The sequence below is a fragment of the Triticum aestivum genome, chromosome 5D (assembly GCF_018294505.1).
Source record: "Triticum aestivum cultivar Chinese Spring chromosome 5D, IWGSC CS RefSeq v2.1, whole genome shotgun sequence".
Classification (NCBI taxonomy): Eukaryota; Viridiplantae; Streptophyta; class Magnoliopsida; order Poales; family Poaceae; genus Triticum; species Triticum aestivum.
The window spans coordinates 324,348,676-324,361,405 of record NC_057808.1 but is presented as its reverse complement, the minus strand read 5'-3'; the positions used below and the strand labels follow the sequence as shown (position 1 = coordinate 324,361,405).

General features: G+C 50.6%; 1 pseudogene; it reads left to right on the top strand.

Moving 5' to 3' along the window:
• The first annotated feature begins 294 nt into the window (after positions 1-294).
• Positions 295-9,521, top strand: LOC123124779 (U-box domain-containing protein 33-like; annotated as a pseudogene).
• The last annotated feature ends 3,209 nt before the right edge of the window (positions 9,522-12,730 follow it).

Here is a 12,730-nt window from a genome sequence, read left to right as displayed (position 1 = left end):
TTCATGCGTTCCAAACCCAAGATGTATGTGGTGTATTCGATCCATGATTCTACGTGGCAAAACTTGGAGATGCATGTGAGTACGGTGTACCGACGTTTGGTCTTTGTTGCGCAGTCTGGAAATGCAAGGCGAGTTCAAACCTAAGCAGTGCCGGGCTGCTCGTGAGGAGCAGGTCTGGTCAACATGATCCATCCATTCAGAGTCCAGCTAGCTTAGCTAGCCCCGAGATAAAGGTGCCCGGAATATCCCTCCACACGGGCCCGCCTGCCAGAGAGGCGACCCTCTTCCAACTGCTTCCGATGGGCGTTGTCCTTGTCTCTCTTGTCTCCTCTTCCTCCTGCAGCTACCTTTAGCTTTTAGGTGCAGGCAGCAAGCCAAGTAACTACCACCAGTCGCACTCCAGGAAGCCGTAGAAACTAGCCTAGCTACCTCGGTGTCTCTCTCTGTCCCTCGTCATATCCGTATCACCGCGTGCCGACCTCGCTGGGCGGGGAGATCAATAGAAGGAGGATCGATCAAGCGAGCAGCTCATCGACCGATCAAGCAGCTAGCTACAGCTCGGAAGGAAGGAGGATCTGTACATATGGCGGAGGCAGGCGGCGCTGGTCGAAACGGCGAGGAAGAGGACGGGGAGGAGGAGCGCGGAGGGGGAGCGGCCGCGGCGGAGGTGCAAGTGTACCGCGCGGTGGGAAAGGAGGCGGGGAGGGAGTGGAGGGCCAACCTGCGGTGGGTGCTGGCCAACTTCCCCCGGAGCCGCCACCGCCTCGTCCTCGCCCACGTCCACCGCCCGCCGCACCGCATCAACATGAGTAAGCAGACTTGTTTCCCTCTGCTCTGAGAATACTTATATAGTATTACTCTTCCTTCCGCCAAGCGTAATGCGCTCAAGCTCCAACCAAAACTGCCTGCACCGCAAAATTACACATAGTACAGTTTCTTTTGGAGGTTAATTTCTGTTATGTCCATTTTGTACATGTCACTTTGTAAGCACGGTACCTTTTTGGTTCTTACACTTTTTGTGCGTCGACGAGGAATCTCGTGTGTGGCATCGCCCGGTGCACGTACGGGCTGACGACGACCTTGCCGCTTGTTTGTGCAGTGGGGGCGTGGGTCCCAGTGAGCCAACTTGCGGAGCATGAGGTGGCTGCGTACAGCAAGCTGGAGGAGGAAAGGGCCAGCAAGCACCTCGACGTCCTCATCGACATCTGCGCAAGTCAAAGGGTTCGTTCGTCCACACCAACCCCTCCTCCCTTCGTTTCCTCTGATGATGAGGCGATCCTCATTTTGATCCCCACCACCGCCGAGACGCTGAGCTGAACGGCCGCATTCGATCGGAGCAGGTCCACGCGCGCAAGGTCATCGTGTCGGGGGACGACGCCGCGAGGGGCCTGGTCCAGCTCGTCGACGACCATGGCGTTGCCGAGCTCGTCATGGGCGCCACCGCTGACCGCGGATACACCAGGTACCCACCTACCAACCACTCTGCTACCTCTAGTGTCAGTGTGCGCGTGTGGATTTAGAGATGATCGATATACAACTTACTAATATTTCCTAGCCAGACATGGGGTGATACAAGATACCTTTTGTGATTGTGATGGATATGGTGTGTGTGGTTGTTAGGAAGTTGCGGACGCCGAAGTCTAAGAAGGCGGTGACGGTGCAGCGGAAGGCCAACCCCTCCTGCAGGATCTGGTTCGTCTGCAAAGGAAACCTCATCTGCACTAGGTACATATATGTCCGAACATCTTGACGCCTTTCAGTCCACTGCTTCACATAGAGATTGCCTAGAAAAATGCTGTTTGACATAGAGAGGACCGAGTAACAGAACGAGACCAAAAACAGTAATACCACAAAATCATCGAATGCGTTTTAATAGAAATTTTACTTAGTATATTAACTGGCACATTTCATGTTGTTAATGCCATCTATCTGGCCTTCACTCAGGGAGGTCAGCGAAGAGCTGAACAGAGGAGAGCCATCCATGGCTAGCAGCAGCCCCAGATCCGTCGCTTCCGACTACTCGAGATCGAAATCGTCCCCGCCGCGCCTAAAGCTCCACGGGGACGGGGACGGGGACGGCGAGCTGTTGGGGATGCACCACGACTCGCCCGATCCGATGATGGCGCCGTCGCTCCGCCGGACTCCGAGCAGGGACGACAGCGACAATGCTACGGATCACAGCGTCGAGGATTTCGGTCATGAGGGTGCTGCTGAAGTTGGGTCGTCGGCTGTCGTGCAGTTACTGCAAGATGTCGAAGAAGACCCGCCCACGCCTTTGCACGATGGTTCGGTATGTGCGGGGCATTTCAAACGAAGATTTTACTAATATAGGCTTGTGCATTTTAAATTTTGCATGTGCTACGGTTGTGTGATCGTGTCGGCGTGGTATAAAATATTGGGTCTGTCTAGGACACATCTACATGTGACATAGTTATGTCACATCTAAGCTGATGTCCACTCTGTTTGTGGTCTATTTTTTTGTCTTAATTTTTTTTTTATTTCTTGTTACTGCATTATACTCCCTCCATTCCTAAATGTAAGTCTTTGTAGAGATTTTACTAGGTGGACTACATACGGAGCAAAATGAATGAATCCATACTTAAAATGCATCTATATACATCCGTATGTAGTTCATAGTGAAATCTCTACAAAGACTTATATTTAGGAACGGAGGGAGTATATCTTTAGGAGGTTAGATGTGACATTCTTAAAAAACATCTGTGAATTAGACAAACTGTAAAATATTCTTGTATGATGGTTTTGTCAGGAGGAGGCTGGCGACATGGAAGATGCTTTGTACGAGAAGCTCAAGGACGCGATTATGGAGGCCGGGAGCCTCAGGCACGAGGCGTACGAAGAGACTCACCGGCGGCAGAAGGCCGACCGGGACCTGGCCGATGCGTCCATGATGGTAAGTTTCTGAATACAGTATGTGAGATTGGTTTGCTTCGATCAACGAGTTAGATTCTCGACCATCATCTGATTTTGATTGGGTGCAGGCGAGGGACGCAGAGAGCTCGTACCATGGCGAGGCGAGGCGCCGGAAGGAGATGGAGGAGAATCTGGCCAGGGAGCGCGCGGCCATGGAGCAGGAAAGGCGGGAACTCGACGTCATTCTCGCGAAGATACGGGAGGTTGATGACCGCAGCGCCGAGCTCGAGCTCCAGATCACCGACTCAGGGCGCGTGATGAGCGAGCTCGATGTCAGGATGTCGGAGTCGTGCTCTGTGAAAGCTGAATAAAACTGTTGCTTATTAATGATTTGGTGCGACATACAAGAGTATATAAGAGGGTACAAACCGACTTTGGGTAGGGGTACGAAACTGACTTGGACTAGAAGTCGTATACCATAATGACTACTCTAACATCCCCCCGCAGTATCAACGGCAGGCTCGACGACGTTGAGACTGAAACAGATATCTTGAAACGGCTTAGTAGACAGTGCCTTGGTGAAAATGTCAGCAAACTGAGCCGTAGAGGGAACATGAAGCACCCGAACCTGACCAAGAGCAACCTTTTCACGAACAAAATGAATATCAATCTCAATATGCTTTGTGCGTCGGTGTTGAACTGGATTGCTGGTCATGTAGACTGCTGATATGTTGTCACAGTAGACAATAGTGGCCTGCTCAATAGGCCTGTGTAGCTCGGAGAGTAACTGCCGAATCCAGATTGTATCTGCAACGGCATGTGCCACAGCGCGATACTCAGCCTCGGCCGACGAACGTGAGACTGTAACCTGTCTTTTCGAAGACCAAGAAATCAAATTGTTACCAAGAAAAACACAAAAACCGGAAGTGGACCTTCGAGTGTCAGGACAACCAGCCCAGTCTGCATCAGAGTATGCGGTAAGCGAGTTTGGAGAAGAATTATTGAGGTGGAGACCATGATTGAGAGTTCCTTTTAAATACCGAAGAATGCGTTTAACATGATTATAGTGAGGAACCCGGGGATCATGCATATAGAGACATGCTTGTTGAACAGCAAAAGAGATTTCAGGACGAGTAATGGTGAGATATTGGAGAGCACCTGTTAGGCTACGATAGAGAGTAGGATCGGAAAAGGGTTCACCGGTAGCCGAAAGTTTAAAACTAGTATCGACAGGAGTGCGAGATGATTGACAGTCAAGCATACCAGCACGATTAAGAAGATCAAGAATATACTGGCGTTGGGAAAGAAAAAGGCTGGAGGAATCTCGAACAACAGCAATGCCTAAGAAATGATGAAGGAGTCCTAGGTCAGTCATAGAAAATTCAGATCTAAGAAGAGAGACAATATGATCTAAGAACTTTTGAGAGGAGGCGGTAAGAATGATATCATCTACATAGAGAAGTAAATAGGCAGTGTCAGAAGTTTGATGATACACAAAAAGAGAGGTGTCGGAGAGAGATGGAGTGAAGCCTATTGTTTGAATGAAGGAGGAGAAGCGTTGAAACCAAGCTCGTGGGGCCTGTTTAAGACCGTAGAGAGATTTCTGAAGAAGACATACATGAGTTGGAAAGGATGGATTTTCAAAACCCAGAGGTTGCTGGCAGTAGACAGTTTCTTGAAGGGAACCATGGAGGAAAGCATTTTTAACATCAAGTTGGTGAATGGGCCATGAAGAGGAGACAGCAACACTAAGAACGGTGCGAATGGTGCTAGGTTTAACAACAGGAGAGAAGGTTTCTTCGTAATCAATTCCTTGTTGCTGAGAAAAGCCACGACAAACCCACCTGGCTTTATATCGTGAGAGGCTCCCATCGGAGTGGAACTTTTGGCGAAAAATCCATTTGCCAGAAACAATATTTGTATTGGGAGGACGAGGAACAAGTTGCCAGGTGTTGTTTTGAAGTAAAGCATTATATTCTTCTTGCATGGCAGCGGCCCAATTGGGATCAAGTAGAGCAGTTTTGTAATTCTTTGGAAGAGAAGTGAGAGATACGGAGGTATGAAGGTTTAGGCGGTCTTGGGGTTGATGAAATCCTGATTTGGCCCTAGTACGCATGCGATGATCATTAATCGGGGCTGCTGTAGGAATAGCACGAGGGGGTAAGGTGGGTACTGGTGAGTCCGGCGCAGCGGAAGAGTCGGACGAAGGAGTAGGGCTGGGTGGTGGAGTGGGAGCAGGGCTGGGTGGTGGAGTGGGAGTAGGGGCCGGGGGTGTTGGGGAGGGAGCAGGGGTCGGGGGTGTTGGGGACGTCTCGGGTGGGGTGAGTGTATGGTTGGGATTGGCTATGGTGGGTGTTAATGGTGGTGGTGATAAGTTGTGTTCGGCAGGTAGGGGAGTATATAGTTGGAAAGGACGGGGAGAGGGGGTGTTTGCGGAGCTAGGGGTGTTGGATGGTGTAGTAGTGCGTTGTGAGAAAGGAAAAATGTGCTCAGCAAACGTGACATGACGAGAGACATGAACGTGTCCGGTGTGAAGGTCGAGACAGCGATAGCCTTTGTGCTCGTCAGAGAAGCCGAGAAAAGCACATGGGATAGAGCGTGGTGACAATTTATTTGCAGAAGTGGCGTAGGCATTGGGAAAACAGAGACAGCCGAAAACACGAACCGCGGAGTAGTCGGGGTGGGAAAGAAAGAGGGAATAATAGGGAGTAGTGTTGGGTTTAGTTTTAGAAGGTCGAATATTTAGAAGGAAGGTGGCCATGTGTAGGGCTTCAGCCCAAAACTTGGGAGGCATAGATGATTGAATGAGGAGAGTGCGAACTATATCATTGAGGGTGCGAAGAGAGCGTTCTGCTTTACCATTTTGAGGGGAGGTGTAGGGACATGAGAACCTAAGCAGGATGCCATGTTGTAAGAAGAAAGTACGATTTTTAATGTTATCAAACTCGCGACCATTGTCACATTGGATAAAGCGAATTGGGAGGAAGAAGTGAACAGACACATAGCGTTGAAAATTAAGGAAAAGAGAATGGACCTCGGATTTGTTGCGTAGAGGAAAAGTCCAGACAAAGTGGGTGAAATCATCTAGGATAACAAGGTAGTATTTAAAACCCGAAACACTTGCAATGGGAGAGGTCCATAAATCACAATGTATTAATTCAAAGGGATAAGTGCTACAAGAACTAGAGGAACTAAAGGGAAGACGCACATGTTTGCCTAATTGACAAGACTCGCAAAACACAGAATTATGAGAGTCCCTATTACATGGTATGGTAAATTCACTAAGCATAGAAGCTAAGACGGCGGGGTTGGGATGGCCCAAGCGACGATGCCAGAGATCGACGGAGGCCAGCATGGATGTTGGAGGGGTGGCGGCAGGAACTCCATTAAGAGAATAAAGATCACCGGAGCTATTGAAGCGAGCGATCTCGGCCTTGGTCAGGTAATCCTTCACAGATAAACCAAAAGGGTCAAATTCAGCCGAAACTAGATTGTCGCAAGTAAATTGGCGAACAGAGATAAGATTTTTAATGAGGGCGGGTGCAACTAGAACATCGCGAAGTAAAAGAGGTTTGGTGGAAGAGGGAAGTTGAGCCTGACCAACACAATATATAGGAATAGATGATCCATCTCCAAGGATAATGGAAGGGAAAGGAGATTTAGTGCAAGAAGATAACCAATTACTAGATGCAGACATATGACTAGAGGCCCCTGAATCAAAGATCCAATCCGTACCTGAGTTTCCTTGTGCAGCAAAGTTATTCATGGCCTGGAGAAAGGCAGCTTGATCCCAGCTCGGCGTCGCAGGTGAGGGTGGCGTCGGAAGCAGTGCCGGCGGATACGATGGTGAAGGCAGTAGGGCCGGCTGGGGAGTGTAGTAGGCATTGGCCGGCTGTGGTGGGGGTGGCGTCGGGAGCAGGGCCGGCTGAGGTGTGTAGTAGGCGCCGCCGTCGGTGCTGTAATGACCATAAGGAGCATACGTCGGGGCGGCGTGATAGGCATTGGCCGGCTGTCGGGGGTTGAGAACCCCGGGAGCACCAGTAGGCGGCCGAAGGCCGGGTTGCCAGGCACCTGAGTATGCCGGCGGAGCACCGAGGGTGGACGGAGCGGACCAGGGCATGGGCCATGCTTGAACAAGCCCCGTCCAAGGATCATGAGGAGGCCGCCATGCAACCGCAGATGGAGCACTGGTGGGTGGTGCAGGACTCGGTGCTGGTGATGTCGTAGGCGGAACCGAACGAGTCGGCGGCGGCCTGTAGATAGGGTTTTTGCCGCGGTAGTTCGGACTAGGACGCCAGCCTGGGGGCGGTTCAACAGATGACGATGCGGACGGCCCGGCGGCAGGAGCCGGCCTGGAAGGCGGCGCTGGTGTAGACGACAGAGGAGGACGAGCCGCAGCATGAAAGACCTTGGGGCGAGAGTCCTTGCGAGCTTGTGTTTCCGCCGCGAGTTGTAGCAAGGAACGTACTTCAGCGAAGGTAGGAGGGGGCCGTATCATCGGTATGAACGAGGCTTGCTTGTCAAAGTCTTCGCTGAGGCCGACGACGACGATATTGATTAGCTGTGAGTCGCTAACTGTATCGCCGAGTTCGCGGAGCTCATCGCCAATGGTCTTAACGCGCTGGCAGAACAGGTTCACCGGGGCGTCTCCTTGCACCATATTGCGAAGCTCGGTGTGGAGAGCGTTTTTCCGAGCGTCGGTGTTGCTTTGGAAGAGCTGACGGAGGGAGTGCCAGATGTTGGCAGCGGTGGCGCCGTCGTGATCGAGCATGTTGAAGATCTCGGTGGTGATGCGGGTGTAGAACCACTGGACGATCGCGAGATCGTCTTTCAACCATTGCGGATCGTCGGGGCGGGGAAGACAGTTGGCGGCGACATGCGAGCGCAGGATGCAGCGGCCGAGGTGGAGATCGAAGAGATGTCTCCAATGGTAGTAGTTGTGGGCGGCGAGATCAAGAACTATGGGGATGTAGGGGCTGACGTCGGAGATTCTGTCAGCAAGAGATATTGGTGCGGCGAGGATGAGTGCAGGGTAGTTTTGTGGAGCTATGGTGAGGGCCGAGAGAGAAGCGGCCGCGGCGTTGGCAGCCTTGGCGATGACTGCGGCCCGGTGCTCGAAGTAGCCGGGCGGCGGCGGCGACGGTGGCGTTGGCGGAGCCATACCCTAAACCCTGGGATCGGTATCTGATACCATGAAAACTGAATAAAACTGTTGCTTATTGATGATTTGGTGCGACATACAAGAATATATAAGAGGGTACAAACCGATTTGAGATAGAGATACAAAACTGACTTGGACTAAGTCGTATTACTACCATAATGACTACTCTAACACTTTGTCGTCGATGCGCTCAGGCGGGAGCGCCGAGGAGAAGGGCCTGCAGCTGGCGAAGCATCCATGCCTACGGTGGACGGTGGTGATCAAAGTGTGAGTTTCTTGCGGCTTGGTTTGTCGGAGCTGGAGGAGGCGACCGATCGTTTCGACGAGTCTGCCATGGTAGGAGGCGCCGGTGCCGACAGCCGCGGCCGCGTGTACAGAGGGAGCCTCCGCGGCATGAGCGTCGCCGTCAAGATGATCTGCCCCGACGTCGCCGTCCACGAGGCGCGGTTCAGTCGTGCAGTGGACGCCATCGCCAGGGCGAGGCACCCACACATCGTCGCGCTCGTCGGCGCGTGCCCGGAGGCGCGCGCCGTGGTGCACGAGCTCGTGTCGGGCGGGAGCTTGGAGGACCGTCTTGGAGGAGAGGCGCCGCCACTGCCGTGGCACGCACGGTGCGGCATCGCGTACCGAACCTGCTCCGCCCTGGCCTACCTCCACTCGACGGCAATGGTGCATGGCGACGTCCGTCCAGCGAATATCCTCCTGGAAGACGAGCGGTGCTCCTCGAGCAAGCTGGCCGGCCTCGGCATGCCTGGTCTCGTGGGGCCGCCACAGCTCCCCAGCGGCGTGGCGCTGGCGTATGTGGAGCCGCAGTACCTGACGACGGGGGAGCTGACCCCGCAGTGCGATGTGCATGCGCTTGGCGTGGTCCTCCTCCGCCTGGTCACGGGCATGCCGGTAAGAAGGCGGCGCAGAAGGCCGCCGACGGGAGCACGCCCTGGCACGAGGTGGTGGACGCGAGTGCCGGAGGGTGGCCGATGGAGCGCGCCACGGAGGTTGCGCTGCTCGGGCTGAAATGCTGCGACGCGGTCGAAACCGGAGGGCCACGTCGCCCGGTCGAGCTTCTGGATGAGGCGCTGAGCGTGCTGGAGGCCGCGACGGACGCCACGCCGGGGAGGATGTGGTCGTCGCTCTCGGCGTCGACGGCGTCCGACAGCGGCGGCGCTCCGTCCTACTTCCTCTGCCCGATACTCAAGGTATGCACATGTGCATTCGATCATATTACACGCGCGCGGCTTTCCGAAATGATGCGCAGTGATGAATAGCTGATGTGCGCTCGCAGGAGGTGATGAGGGATCCGCAGATCGCCGGCGACGGGTTCACCTACGAGGCGGAGGCGATGAAGGAGTGGCTCGGGAGCGGACACGACACGTCGCCGATGACCAACCTCAAGCTTCCCACAGATGAGCTCATGCCCAACCACGCACTCCGCGCCGCCATACAAGAGTGGCGACACACGAGGCCTATCACCTTCCATCGGTACCAATGATAGATGAGACATTCAAATTGTTCCAACCATGATTAGCATTTAGCAGGAAAACTTCCCGGTGTGGATTTTTGGAACTGGTGTAGGCACCCGATTAACCAAAAAAAAGTACAAAAAAAAAGTAAAATTTTGTAGGAACAAGCATTGTCTAGTGTATCACCCATGTGTAAAGTTTCGTGACAAAATGACTTTTGTGGTATTGTTGGCAAAAAAGATAAAATTGCAACTTCAAACTGTATGTATGAACAGTAAGCTTAAGATTCTAAAAAAAAGTAAGCTTAATATAGTGTCGGTTTTGTTTTATTCATTCAGAATGCCACGGAAGTCATTTTGTCACGAAACTTTGCACGTGAGTGGTACATTTGCACCCATGTCCCAAGGTGTATTTTCGGAAAATTTCCATCGTTTAAAAGCTACTACCAAGGTGTAGTAGAAAGTTTTGCTTCCAAACGTGTTATTTGTGTCCTTGTAGAGAGCAAGCTCTGAGTATGTACTAAAACACATTTTCAGCGCACGGCATCACTCACGCACGGTATCCTGGCCGTGGATTGCTCCTTGGAGATAGTAACTTGTTGTGCAAGCATGTCATATTGAAAAGTTGGGCCGACATATACACATCGTATTATGTCGTTGTTTCTTCTTATGTAAACAGTCTAAGACGCGTCCCAGACGAGCACCACCTTGCGGTTGTTTATGTTACTGCACAGTGGTTGGCTGATGCACACTCTGACATGGTACATAATGTGTCCGCCCGGTTTCGCCTCTTAATCACACGGCCTCCCGGTTAATTAAGCACTTGGCCTCACTCCTCCCTCCGCTCATTCCAATCCCGGCTCTCTCCTTGTTCTGCAGCAGCCTGAAGAAAGGCACTGCCACACCAGACCTCAACTCCGGCGACCATTTCGACGACCATCGACGGGAGAGCAGGTATGGGTGGGTGAGGTCCTCGTTGATGGCCATGTCCTCGCTGGGTGCCCTTATATATGGGACGTTGATATCTCGTGAACGTTCGTACTGAAGAGGAGATCGAACGAACAAATTCGTCTGACCAAAACAAAAACCCATCCCGAACACGCTAGTACAGTCAGGGAGCCACTCCACCACAAAGCTGCTGTCGAACATTAAGGCGCCAAACAATTTAAGAACAGACAACAGTGTTAAGATTTGGGAAAAACATTTTAGAAACATTTCTTGATAATTTCGAACAATTTGAAATAGCGCAATTAATTTTTGATATTCCAAACTATTTTTCTGAAAAAATGTGAACAATTATTTTAATCCGAATTTAGAAAACCATGAACATTTCTTTTTGCAAACCCTAACAGTTTACTAAAACGTGATCAATTTTTGTACTGTAGCGCCTGGAACTGTAGCTGCCTTTTTTTAATTCTGAACAATTTTTAAAATTTGCGAAATTTTTCTGAATTTATGAACAAAAATTGAAACAGGAACATTTTTGAACTTCTGAACAAATTTTGAATAGCAAGAGCATTTTTTGAAATTTTGAAATTTTTTTGGAAACAGGAACATTATTCGTAAAAGCACGAACATTTATAAATTGTGAACCAAAATTGATAACAGGAACATTTTTCGAACTTCTGCACAATTTTTGGAAAAGCACAAACATTTCTTTTAGACACCGATAACGCCCACACGTGTGCGCGTTAAGGGGTCTGCCCACATATTTTGTGTGGTGTCTAAGAGGATCAGCTCACACGCCTAAGTAATGCCCACACGTCTTTTTTTTCCTCGCGGTCCCTCTAACATGCCTACGTGTGGGCAAAATAGATAACGCCCACACACGCGTATGTCAGGCCTCATGTTCTCGCACGCCCCGCGTGACGGTCACCACGCGCCCCGCAGTTGCCATGGTCCGAACCCTCTTCCATGTTCGTTTAACTGCAGTTGTCATGTCGCTGAACTACAGTTGCCACGTCGGACAACTACAGTTGTCATGGTTGCTCAACTGCAGTTGCCATCTCAGGTCAAGTGCCAGATGCCATTTTTGGACAACTGCAGCTGTTGCCATGTATGGTCTGATTTACTATACTTGCCATGATTTAAAAACTTTAGGGGTTGCCACCTACTAACACTAGGCAGTTGTCATGTATGGTCTGGTTTACTACAGTTGCCATGATTTGAAAACTTTAGGAGTTGCCACCTACTAACACTAGGCAGTTGCCGTGTAGCGCTACAAAGCAACATGCCAAAAAAATATGTTCGGGTAAAGAAAGAGTTGCCATCTGCTTACAAGCACACTAGGCAGTTGCCATGTACCCTGCAAAATACATGGCAACTGACATGTTCGGGTAAAAGAGAGAGTTGTCATCTGCTTACAAGCACACTAGGGCAGTTGCCATGTACCCTGGAAAACACATGGCAACTGACAGCTTTGGGTGTGGGAGAGGAGACGGACGTGTGGGCGAACTGACAAATGCCCACACACCAGCCCCTATGCGTGAATGAAAACTCACCTGTGGGCGAACTGCTAAACACCCACACACTGGTCACTCCGTGTGGTGAAAATGGACATGTGGGCGACCGGATGAATCCCCACACAGCAGCCCAGTCCTACGTGGCACCATAAACATGCCAAAATTCATGCAACCACAAATGGACATGGATCCACGCGTGTGGGCGAGATGCAAACGCCCACACGTGTGGGCTTTAGTATTTCCTTTTTTTTTTAAACGAACTTTTTTGAGTTTCTGAGCAAAATTCGAAAGAGGAAACATTTTTTGAAATTTTAAACAATTTATGATAAATGCAAACATTTTTTGAAATTTACGAACATTTTTCCAAAAACACAAACATTTTTGAAAAAAATAAAAATAAAACGAAAAAGAAAAAAATTAAAAGAAAAAAGGAAAGAAAGAAAAAAGGAAAGAAAGAAAAAAGGAGAGGAAGAAAATAAACCATGAAAAAAGGAAAAAGAAATAAAAGAAAAGAAAACAGAAAAAAGAAATAAAAAACCAGCTTAAGGAACCTTCTAGAAGGTTCCCAAAACCGATAAAAACCAGCTGGGAAACTTCTAGAAAATTCCCAAAACCGAAACTGCAGTGGGAGATGGGCCGGCGCAGCTGATCGCTCCCCTATGCGTTCGCTCGACATTTTGAGGCAACGAGCGTCCAATGGGAATTTCCCTGAACGCCCAACCCCGCACCCAGCGTGAACACCACCAGCATCGCTCCCGTACAGGCCTCCGTTGTCAC